This window comes from Corvus brachyrhynchos, unplaced genomic scaffold (genome assembly GCF_000691975.1).
Source record: "Corvus brachyrhynchos isolate BGI_N302 unplaced genomic scaffold, ASM69197v1 scaffold221, whole genome shotgun sequence".
In the NCBI taxonomy this organism is placed as follows: domain Eukaryota; kingdom Metazoa; phylum Chordata; class Aves; order Passeriformes; family Corvidae; genus Corvus; species Corvus brachyrhynchos.
This window is the reverse complement of record NW_008236622.1, coordinates 1,784,942-1,796,511: the sequence shown is the minus strand read 5'-3', so window position 1 is coordinate 1,796,511 and position 11,570 is coordinate 1,784,942. Positions and strand designations below refer to the sequence as shown.

At 40.9% G+C, this 11,570-nt stretch overlaps 1 protein-coding gene across 8 annotated transcripts in view; it reads right to left on the bottom strand.

Annotated features, from left to right (window-relative positions):
* The window catches only part of LOC103624856 (phospholipid scramblase family member 5), a 75,870-nt gene that overhangs the window by 17,688 nt on the left and 46,612 nt on the right, over window positions 1–11,570 (bottom strand). For 5 of the 8 annotated variants that reach the window (XM_017726466.1, XM_017726464.1, XM_017726465.1 and 2 more), the window contains exons 2-3: window positions 6,510–6,607; window positions 720–4,507 (exon numbers count right to left, since the gene is read on the bottom strand). The gene's annotated coding sequence lies outside the window, so the exon portion shown is untranslated. Of the gene's footprint in view, window positions 1–719; window positions 4,508–6,509; window positions 6,608–7,795; window positions 7,983–11,570 lie in introns of all 8 variants that reach the window. The other 3 variants (XM_017726460.1, XM_017726461.1, XM_017726463.1) reach the window with 3 other exon arrangements.

The window sequence follows — 11,570 nt, the reverse complement described above, 5'->3', positions numbered from 1 at the left end:
GCAATGGTTTAAAAAAAAATAGCTTCAGAGAAAAACAGGAGACAGTAACAAATTTCAAAGTATTAGGAAAAGCTGTTTGATTTCTCGTCCTGCTCCCTGCTGCTCAGAAAACTGCTCCACAAACCCGGTGTGAGGTATTTGTCCTTGTACTCAGCAGGGAGAAGATGACACTCCCCTTTCCCCACCGTATCACTACGGACTCCTCTAGGTAAGAAGAAACTGCCCCTCCCCTTGTCCCCACAATCTCCACAAGTTCAGGCAAGAGAGCTCAGCTCCTCCCCACCGGCCCTTCATGAGCTACAGGCAGCCAGGGGCACCCTGTGCCATCCAGCAGCAGCCTAAGAGCAGTACACAAGCATCAGGAAATGCACCTGAACATCACTAGGCAAAGCCTGAGCTTCCCTGCTGCTGAGAGGGGTCATCACCAATCGGTTTCCATTCTAAATTTCCTTTCCTCAAAATATCAATTGTGACCAGCATTAAAACGCATTGTTATTGCAAATTTTTTTTTTTTAATAGGAAATATTATAGCCTTCTTTCTTCCCTTATCTTCCCTTTAGCACAGGGAGAAATGCTGAGCATGATCATAACTATCAGAGTGTGACCCCGTGCAATTACAAGCCCCAAGTTACATTATTTTACCCAGTACTGCTTTCTGCACTGGAGAGAAAAAAAAATAACCAATTTCTTAAATCAGCTGCATCTAGTAGGGTTCTCACCTTGAAACTTTTGTTTGTGAGGCGTCTTGCTTCAGCTGGTGCCTCCAGGAACTCCTCCCCTCCAAGGACATCTGCAATCACGCTGGAATTCCGCAGGCAGGTCCCGGTGCCGGCAGCGCACGGAGCGCACACGCTGCGGATCTGCCTCCTGAGGTAGCACTGTCAGGTAGCTGTTACACAAGGCGTCTGTCGTGCACCAATTAACAGCAAAACGCAATCTTTAACAGAACAACTCTCCAGCAACCTGATCTTTATTTTGCATTTAACTCAACTGGGAGAAATGGGATCAAAATAGCAATCTTAAAGTGATTGTGTAAGGGAAGAAACCTTTCAAGCATTTGTGTTTAGAGGTGGCACATGGTACTGAATATGTATCAAAAGTTTTAGTGCTACCCCCAGCAAGTATTGATGTGGATCAGAAACTAAATATAGATGTCAGCAAAACACAACCATCCACTGGAAACTCATAAAGCAGGTTCCATACCAAATCGTGACACAGGGAAAAAAAGAAAGTCTTGGCATGGGGTTTGTCTGTTTGGGAGGTTTTGGGGGAACAGATGTGTTTGGTTTTTGGTTTTGTCAGGGGTTTTTTTTGGAGGTGGGTTTCTGTTGCATTGAGATTTTGGTTTTTTTAATACTCTCTAAAATCTTGTTCTTATGAAAACACAACCTTCAAGGGGCTGTGGCACTGTCACTAAGCTCATGCATGTTCTGGTTTCCTACCAGTTCTGAAACAGTTGCACAAAGCAATCAGTCCAAAATCTGAATTCAACACCAGAACCAAATATTTAGACTTTAATCACATTAAGCGGTTTTAGAATGCAAGTAGAGGAAGTGTGGCCATCAAGAGACTGATTTATGTAAGCAGGCCATGTGATTTAAGCAAAAAATAAGGCCAGGAAGGAGCAGCATAGAAGACCTGAGTATGTCTTGCGCCAAAACCTGTACCAAAACTCGTCACTGGTCATGGCGAAATTTTCAAACTGGTCTCTCACTTCCGAGTGATTTTGTTGCAAATAATGAACACTCTCAGGGAATCTTTTTACATTTATCCTGAAGGTGAATCTATCCTGAAGATCTATTCTGGTCCAGATAAATATCCTTTAACATTAATTGAGTTTGAGTGTGAGAAAGAATAACTTTATAGCTCTGTAGCAAGAGCACACTAGAGGCACAGAGTTTACTTGATTTAAGTGTGTATTGGAAACAAAGATATTTTAGGATACTTTTCTGCTTAGTTTAGTAAACTGTCATTAATCTATTTTGAGAGGTTGAAATTAATTTCACCTGTTGTTATTTTTACTTGAAACCATCTGCTGAGTTCAACTGAAATTCACAAAACACCTCAAATTCTGTTTGCTGATTAAACACAGACTGAACAGTAACAGAACTGCATCCTGCCTGTCCTTACATGTAACCAATGCCTCTGAACACTTCACAGGCTGAAAGCAAACAGCAGACATTCTTCCTGGGAAGTCAGAAGCTTTTACAGGACTAACCAAACTGCAAATGCTCAGCAGTCCCTAAAAATTAGATTTAGTGCTTGTCTCTAACTAAATTTCACACATTTAAGCCTATAATAAAATAATAAAGTAGACAGTATACACTGGTATATTAGTAAGATTATTTTTGTCTTCTAGTACATTGAATGACAGAAGTCTTGGATACAAATTGCAATTAACACTCTTGGTGATTACGGAGAATTTCTTTGATGGCCTTGAAAATTCATCAAGCAAAATTAGAAGAATTGTGCTTTGCTGTAGAAGAAAAACTAGTACTTCTCTGACATTTACCCCTCCTTCTCCCTTTCTCTCCTCTGAAACTAAACTGGAAGCAAGAGTACTGAAAAGTCAGAGTATCAGAAAACACTGAGGATATTCCAGGTGCTTTTCCTTCTGGAAAAATGACTAACTTTGAAATCAAGGTTGGCATCAACTCTCAGGCCAGCAGTATGAGTTCCTGCCAAGGCAGGTCCAGGTGAGATCTGGTCAACCCAAACTCTACCCTTGTTAACCAAGAGCACAGCACAGCAGCAGCAACCCTGCACAAAGAGGAGACACCCAGGGCTCACCGTGCTTGGTGCCTCTGGGCTTTGCTTCGGCTCTTGGGTGGCTCTTCAGCTGAACACCTTTTGGTGTGCTCCTGGAGCTTATCTTCCAATTTGGTCCCACTAGCAGGAATCAGTCTGCACACTGCAGGACTGAGCCAAAACTACTCTCAAGCACTGCAGGTAGGGATGACCAGGAGATTCCCCTAAAACACTCTGTATGAACTAAATCACCAACACGGACATACCCAGTGCACCACAGGATCTGCTGTCAGATACCACCTTCCGTCTGTGGAAGACATTCCATTTAAGGTGCAATATATCTTTAGCAATCATTACAATACCTGCCCAGCAGCTGAGTTTTGCTAGTTCTAGCTCTGGAGAATATAAGCCAACACTACCAGGTTATTCTAGCAGGCTGCTGAAGTGACTGTTAACAAGTTACACAGAGCAGCTCAGACCTGGTGATCCAAAGGTGAACAGTTTTGTGCTCATTCAGAGCACATGAGGTGATCAGTCCTGACACTCACATGAAGGCTGCATTCTAGCATTTTTGGAAAACCAAGCTATTCCAAGATTATTGGTTGATCTTCTCCACTTTTTTCAGAAAGTCACCATTCAATATTCTGATTCTAAATTCAAACTAAATAAAACATTTTTTTACTTGTTGAGAAAAGGAAAAGAAGAGAAATGGGTAAGACATCCATAAGATTTAATGGCGTAATGGTAACTCTATTAGGACAGCAAAATTAATTTCAGTTTCCCTGAGGTATCTTATTTTAATTAACAAATCCATGATCCTGCTCTATTAATTAGCATACTGAAAGAATAATAAGTTTTAGATGAGCTTAGTCCTGATAAAGCTTTTCATCCCCTAAAAAAATAATAAAAGGAATTAAGAATCTCAATCCAATTTGTTTTCTACATTTAGTATCAATGGTTTGAAATTCTACCCAATAGTACAGCACAACTACTAGTGTTTTCTTTTAATTTGAACATGTTTTGGTTTTTCATTTACTGCATTTAGGACATTCTACCTACTGAAGGGGTGGTAGTGGCCCACTAAAAAAAGTAGTTCTTGCAGAATTCCAGGTAATTTTATTTTTCGTATTATTTTCTACTGATAACCAATAGGGGTAACTCATGGAATTTATTACAATCCTTACCCTCTGTGGTTTTCCAGAAAAACCATATAATAAGAGTTATCCATTAGCATCCCAACTGGGTCAAATAAAATCCTAGGAACTCATCCAGGACACTAAGCTGCACAGCAGGCATTTTGTGCCTCAGTTTGCCTGGACCATTCAGTGGTCACTGAGTGGCCACTTTCCTACTGGTCCCATCACTCATTTTTATAGACATGTTCATGCATTAGTCTGCTTAAAGCAGATGTGGAAACCTAATTCTTTTTTCCAAGTTTATTTTATATTCCTCTCTTCCTGTATCACAGGTCAGTTACTGGCAAAGAACAAAAAGAAAAAAAAAAAACCCCACAAGTTTTTCCATTTGTTCTTGATTCCAAAAGCAACAAATTTGTACTTTTGATTCCAGCAAAACACTTTGCATGTTTCCTGTTATACGAAGTAAAAGAGGAGAGGAAACCGTAAGCAAATCACCAATGGCTTAGGTAAGCAAAAAAGGCTAAGGAGAAAACTTCTGCATAGATGAAAATGTAGAGATGCTCGGAACTTCAGAACTGCTTGTCCTGCAAAGACAGGCTGCTTCTTTGACCTAGCACCATCTGTAAAACAAATGAGAGCAAAAGTGAACACTAGGAGGTTGTGTGTGCACAATTTTTCTAATTAGTATGTCTTGACAGCATTTTGCTTACGTATTTCAAACTCCCAGGCTGAGTATTTTCAATGCTTTACTGAAACATAGAAGCCAAAACAGTTATTACGTAACAGAAAAACAATTACCAAGAATAGAGTTTTTAGAAAGAGTTGAACAACTTAAAAATATGCATTGACGTGGAAAAGCCATGTGAACTTCCCTAACACGTCTGCCAGCTGATGGCTGCACAGTTCCTCTCTCCTCCAGCCAGCACAGAGAGGGGAATGGCAGGAGCTGCTCTATTTCCATAGTAAGACAGTCTGGTGGGAAGTTGGTCCAGCTGTCTCCCTGTCCCAGCTCCCTTAGGATTGATCAGTACTGTTGGATATCCCATGAGACCCCAAAGTGAAACCCTGGTGCTACCCTGCCTCTGATGTATGCAGGAAAATGATGGATATCGTCTCTAAAGACTTTAAGATCATGGAGAGTTCATTGTCACAGACAACAATTTCTTGCAATGCTGTCTAAATACTTCAGCTTTGTCTGCTTTTATTTTCATCTCCTTTTCATCTCCATGTGGTCCATCAAGGAAGCCTAATTAGCATGTCCCTCTCATACCTTTGTTTTTTCTTCGTGCACCTAATAGCAATTATTCTCTGTGTTAATTTCCTACTGTTTATGTCCCAGGCATGTTAAAGAAGGATGAATGTCAGCAAAATTATTAACAAGCCTTATCATCGCTTCATCATGTGTCTTTTCTAAAGGCTTTGTAATGTCTTTGGTAGTTTACTCAGAAGAAATACAGAAGTTCAGAGAAACTTTCCCCCCCACAAAAGAAAACAGGGCAGTCCCTTCAGAGATTCATTGCTCTAATAATCTATCCTCTCAGAAGAACCTTCATCATGGAAGACTGAGACCACAGAAGCAGGCAACATCCTTATTTCATATTTTATGTTTTTTAATTAGGGTTTCAACATCTCAGGATTGATATTTTTGCTGTAGTGGGGATTGGCACAGATAGAATTTTTTAAGTGATTTTTCATTAATGGGAGTACTAAATTAATGCTTAATAATAGAATAAATAACATCTTAATTAACCTATGCTTGCCAGCTCTCATTGTGTATCAGGTAAATATACAGAACTCCAAGTTCCAGACTTTTTCAAAAGAATGGGAAGTTAAAAGAAGAATCTCCCTCCTGCTAAACACACACACACCATTTTTATGTGGTAATTATACTATTTTACTCTAATACTTACAGCTTGAATACAGTAGAAAGACAGAGAGAGACCTAGCATGCCAAAACCAGAAAATGTAATTAATTACAGCAGCAAGAAATGAGAATAATGAAATATTAGAGGAAATTCTACTCTTGTTTATTCCAGCATAATAGTTTGCTCTGGTTATGTTCTGGTGACTGGTATGTGAATGTGGCCTCTCTCTCTCTATACATATATATACACACAGAACTATACATTACATTTTATAGACTCCAACATTTGGTTAATGGTTACTAAATCTGGCATTTACAGAGACATCAGGAAAGATGGTATTTATTTGCAATTTTATTTCCCTCAGAGTGAAACATGGAATCCATACAGCTGTACAATGAAGATGATTAGAACTGCCAGAAATTAAGGCCTCCTGGGAAAAAAAAAATATCAATAGCATACTTTAACTACATGAACCATAATTGCATTATTAGCTCTGCTGTGCTCTGCCCCAGGAAAGCTAATGACATGATTCTGAAGAAGCTTTATAGATTATGGAAAAGTATATAACCTCTTGCTCTCCCATTGACAACTCAACTCATTTGAGATCCCCATCATTAAGAGAAGGAAAACTGCCTCATTTTTCACAAACCTTGTGATTATGTCTTTTCATGGATTTTAAATTTTAACTGTATATATGCCGATGGACCAGTAGCTGAAATACCAACCATTTGTCCAACCTTAGCTGTGGCAATTTTACCTGTGACATGTATTTTCAGTCCCAGCCCCAACACATAAATGACTGTTGCAGAAGTGAGGAAGAGACATTCCCTGCTCCAGGTATGCACTTGGCAGCACCTGAAAGGTAGCAAGAGGCTTATTATAATAATAATCATTATATTATTATATATTACTATCATCATATTATCCTAAAATGTCAGTGAAATGAAATGTCTGGGGTTTTCCAGAGTTCTAATTGTACTTACTCTTTAATCAGTCTGCCTACACTTTACTAGCAGGAGTCCATCTTAAAAGCAGAAGACCAAAGTAATTTTCATTATGTTCTGACAACATGCAACAGTTATTGCCGGTGACTCTCACTTTGCCTCTGTATTTTCCCCTCCCACCCAGCACCCAGATTGCAAAGACATAAATATATGATAACCATGACTTTTTCAGTAATTACTGAAATAGAAATGCGTAATTGAGGTTATTAAGGCTTGAAACACAAAACGATCCAAGACACGATCTTCAAACATTGGGCCTGGGAGATATCTCCTCCACCATGTGACACAAAGCCAACTTGTTTGAATATCTAGCTTGTACACATTTTCTTCAGGGCTCCTTGGAGACGTGCAACAACCCTCACGGATTTTCTTCTCACTTTACATGTGCACTGCTAGGCACCTGTGGGTCTCCCCTGAGCCCACCACCATACAAGGATCAGCCGTTTCTTTTCTCACTGGGAAGGCTTAAAAGTGAATTTGTGAGCTCTGTGGGAACTGAAAGAGAACCAGTCCTAGGGTGTTTCCCAATCCACAGCTCAGAGGTGGGCATAATTAATTTAATCCAGTTTCGGTCTTGGATCACTTCACTGCCCTGCATGGAGCTCCCTGGGCATCCCCGGCAGGTGCAGGGCAGGGCTGCCTGGCCGGGCACTGCTCTCCCCCCACAGTGCGTGAACGGGCAGGTTTGCTTCTCTCCCAGGTCTGAGATGCTGCTTCTGCCCTCACTGGCACCATGAGACCATAAAGGGAAGGAGGGAACAAGAGGGAAGGCTTGCCTTTAAATGGGACATGGGGTAGCAGGACAAAAAACGAGCACTAATTTATCAGCAAAATGTCCTATCATTATTTAAACGTTACCTCCTGCACAACTTACTGCTGGGGTGACTCCCCACTCTGCAAACATGTTCTGCCCACCCTGTTGGAAAGGGCCGGCTTCCTGAAGGACCCCCAACATGCTAAAGGAAACCGTCCAACAAGGGAATTCGTGAGCGGACATTCCGTCCAGACACACACAGCACCCGGCGGATGAGAGCCTTACGTGCAGCCGTTCTGGAGAAGCCATGCCGTGTCCTGTGACCGTGCGTGTCCCCGGCTCCGCGGTCCCCCTGGCACCGGTCCCCATGTGCGGTAGGATGTTGCCATCAAGCGGCCGTTCCCTCAATTACAGAGAGCTTCACTCCGGGCCGGTCCTGCCTTCCCCCGGGATGCTTTCCCACCCTGGCTGGCTGCCGAATGAGTGCAGTAAGTTCAGCTGCTTCTACATCACTCAAAACCACTTTTGATCCAATTGCTTTGAATCTCCAAAAAGAAGGAGGAGATTTAAAGCGTCTGAATTAACAGTATCTGACCTATTTATTAATAAAATCCAATCAGGTATTTTTTCCTCTCTAGCTGAGGAGCACGACATATAATTCTGATTCTAAGAGAAGGTATGTAGGGAAGCATTGCCCTTAAAGCTGTTGTACATACTGCCTTACAAACCATAGGGGGCATTATGTTACCATGGTTTGTTCTTCTCATTATCAATTTAAAATTATGCTCTGCTACTGTCATATTCATCCAGCTCTCAAAATCCCTGTCTTTTTACACCAATGCAAGAAATAAATGTAGAAAAATATGTTCTACATAGTCTGATGTTTCTAAAGTCCTTTCCAGGACATTCAAAGCATGGGATATGCATGTTATTATCTGCAACTTAATTTAGATCCATTTACATGCTCTGAAATATGCAGATTAATCTGCAAAGGGCCAAAAATCTGTTGCTGAGTGATGTACAAAGAAAGCAAGGGACTAACCTTCGGGAAGAGATGTGAAAGGCCATTTAAGAGTCCTGGGCTCTGCACAGCAGGAGATATTCCCTCATTGTTAACTTGAAAAGAAATACAACTGCAGGTTGCACAAACTAACAGGTATCTAAAGCAGTGGCTTCCACAAACCCTTCCTTCCCGTCTAGGCCCCAGTACAGCTCCCACAGCCACTGCCAGGTGACTGTGGAGGGAGGGTTAAGTGCTCATGGCTACAGGTGCTCCCAAAGCACAGTTTTATAACCTTTGCATGCTTTCTGAAGTAAAGAAGGTTTGAGGATCCCGTAAACAGCAGAAGTAAAGGTAATTTCAAAATTGGCTCACAATTTTTGTTTACAGGAATGATCTTTCAGGCACAAAGAAGGAAGCCTTTAAAGCATAAAAGTCACCTTCATTTAGTCCAAATTTAGGTAAAAAAAGCAGGCATTAATTAGCAGCCTTGTTGTTGAATCTAAACTTATTTTAAACTTTGACAGGAAAAGGTTAACTGAAGAACAGATCCTCAATCTTGTTTCCTTTATTAAGAAATATAGAAAAAAAAAAAAAAAGGCAGATTTTGTAGATTTTTTTAACAAACAATATTTAGACCACTTCAGAATAAACACCAGCTTCTCAGGGTGAGATTTGATACCCTCTGTCATCAAGAGACCTCCCCAGTTTCTTGTTTGAATAAAGGCTTGCCAAGACAAAACCAGGAGAAATGGAGAAAATCTAAAGTATTAGATTGTAAAATGGCACAGAGGCTTGGTTTTTGCAAAGGGAAAAAAAAAAAAATCAGCCATTTTTATTAAGAATCTTTAGGAAATTTCAAGTTTTTAGTATTCATAAATTCACTGCTTATTATAGACTGTGATCCTGAGAAGAAGGAGAGTGCAATGAGAAAGGCAGAAACATTTTCTGGTAAAATGTATTTTTCTGAACCACATCTAGGAACAAACTAACAATTTGCTACTACGGTGGTTCTCCCACCTGATAACTGTGCTCTCGGTTTAATTTTGAAAGAGTTGGCATTGCATCATACCACCCAGCTGCTCTCCTTTTCAGTACAGAGATCCCTCAGATGCAGAAAGGATGCATTGATACTTGGTCTCACATCACACCTCAGCTACACTAAATGCTAGCAAAAAAGCTTCTGTTGAAGAGAACAAAGCCAGCTGCACCTTTCTAACAGCAGTGCCTGAAATCTCTAACAGAAGGAAGGTGTAGATGCTTACTGACAGCAATCACCATGGGTTTGGATAGCTCACAACACAAAACATTATTACAGCACTGAAGAAGCAGCAGAAGACAACCTCTAGTATGAGAAGAGTGCCAGCTCCAGGAGCATCGGGAAGTGATGGTTGTACTGCACGAAGGCACAACTGATTGAACACGGGGAGAGTTCAGTGCTCCCGACACCTACAGAAGCATTATCCAGAGAAAGAAAGGGACATGATGGAGCCATCTGATCGTGTAATGTTAGAGGAACACCTGTGTAATTACAGAGCGCCCGTGAGAGCTGCTTACGGTGTCCGTAGCACGCGCTGCAGGTGGTGATTTATCCATAGGTTTCCCATTCCTCTGAACGGAAAGCAGCAGGGGGAGGCCTTTTGGCATCCCACGTAACAGTGGAGAGTTCAAGCAACTGCCGTGCCCTAGGCCCTCAATTCTGGGGACTCACCTACTGCTAAATGTCAGGTTTAGAGCTGTATTCTTTATTTTCAGAGATGTCATGGGACAAATAGGAGATGAGCAAGGAACTCAAAGCTCCTAGGACTGTTTCTGGAACAGTCCTGGAACAGATCTGGTTTCTAGAATTTTCCCTTAAGATGTATTCCCTATTGAGTGTTTTTTATAGGAGGTGGTAAAGGAGAGCTGTGCCATTTAAAATTCAGGACTCTAAAATACCAGCTAGTGCAAAGACAACTGTTGGTAGTTTGAAATAATAATATATGTCTACAAAAGCCTTCTTTGTTATTTTATTTATGCCTCAATTATATCTCTTCTGAAAACACAGTTTGGAAAGAAGGGCATAGCTCAGTGCACATCCTTTCACCTCCTTCGTGCATATGAGTACACAAAATTCACCTCAGGGTCAGAAATCAAATGGTTATTATGGCTTCAGAAGGAACATCACACATGCCGTGCTCTGTGGTATCTCACAATACAGTCTCTTCATCTCCTCAGTTACCATCCACTCTTTATTAATAAGCAGTGAGCTCAAAACAGAACAAAGCTTTAATCCTATACTTTTTTTGAGCAGGATGGTGTGCTATCCTCACTCGCTTACAGCCTTCTCTTAGTGGTATCCACATACCATATACTTACAATGATATTTACTTAATTTTCATTTCCATTTAAGAGTATATTTTTCCACGTTTTCCCTAGTGTATTTTAATCACTTGTTGAGCAATGCTATCGCAGTCTGACTGCCTTGGTCTTACCATGCTTGGTGAGCTTCCACAGCTTCCAGCAGTAACAAAAGCCAGTTGCAGCCATTCTTATTATTCTTGCTGCCCCTAGGAAAAGCTGGCAGGCTCACTTTGTCACTTTTGCAGCTGGGTGGCATTTATGAGGTGTGTTTCATGTTCTCACAGCACTAACTTGCATCACAGAAAAGCACAAAACTATAATTTTAATTGGAGTAATCATAGGTATCATTCTTGCCACTGTATATTACATTAAGTTAATGAACTCTGGGAGATACACTTGAACACATCATCGCCATCAGCCCAATTCATTACAAACCTTATGCTTCATTTACATGGGTTCCTAGGTTATTTTACGGGGGATGGGGAATATGCATCCTGTTAGCAGCTCAACTTTTTTTTCTTCCACACACAAATTATTACTTCTGAGAGACAGTCTGAAGTGACAGGGGAACCAAAGAAGCAGAAAAAGAACATATACGTACTCTAAAGCAGTACTGTACTCAGGATTGGATGCTAAATATAAAGGCGGCATAAAATAAGGTTTTGAAAAGCTGTTCATTTTGGGGGGGGGGGGGGGGGGGTGTTGTTTTTTGTGGGG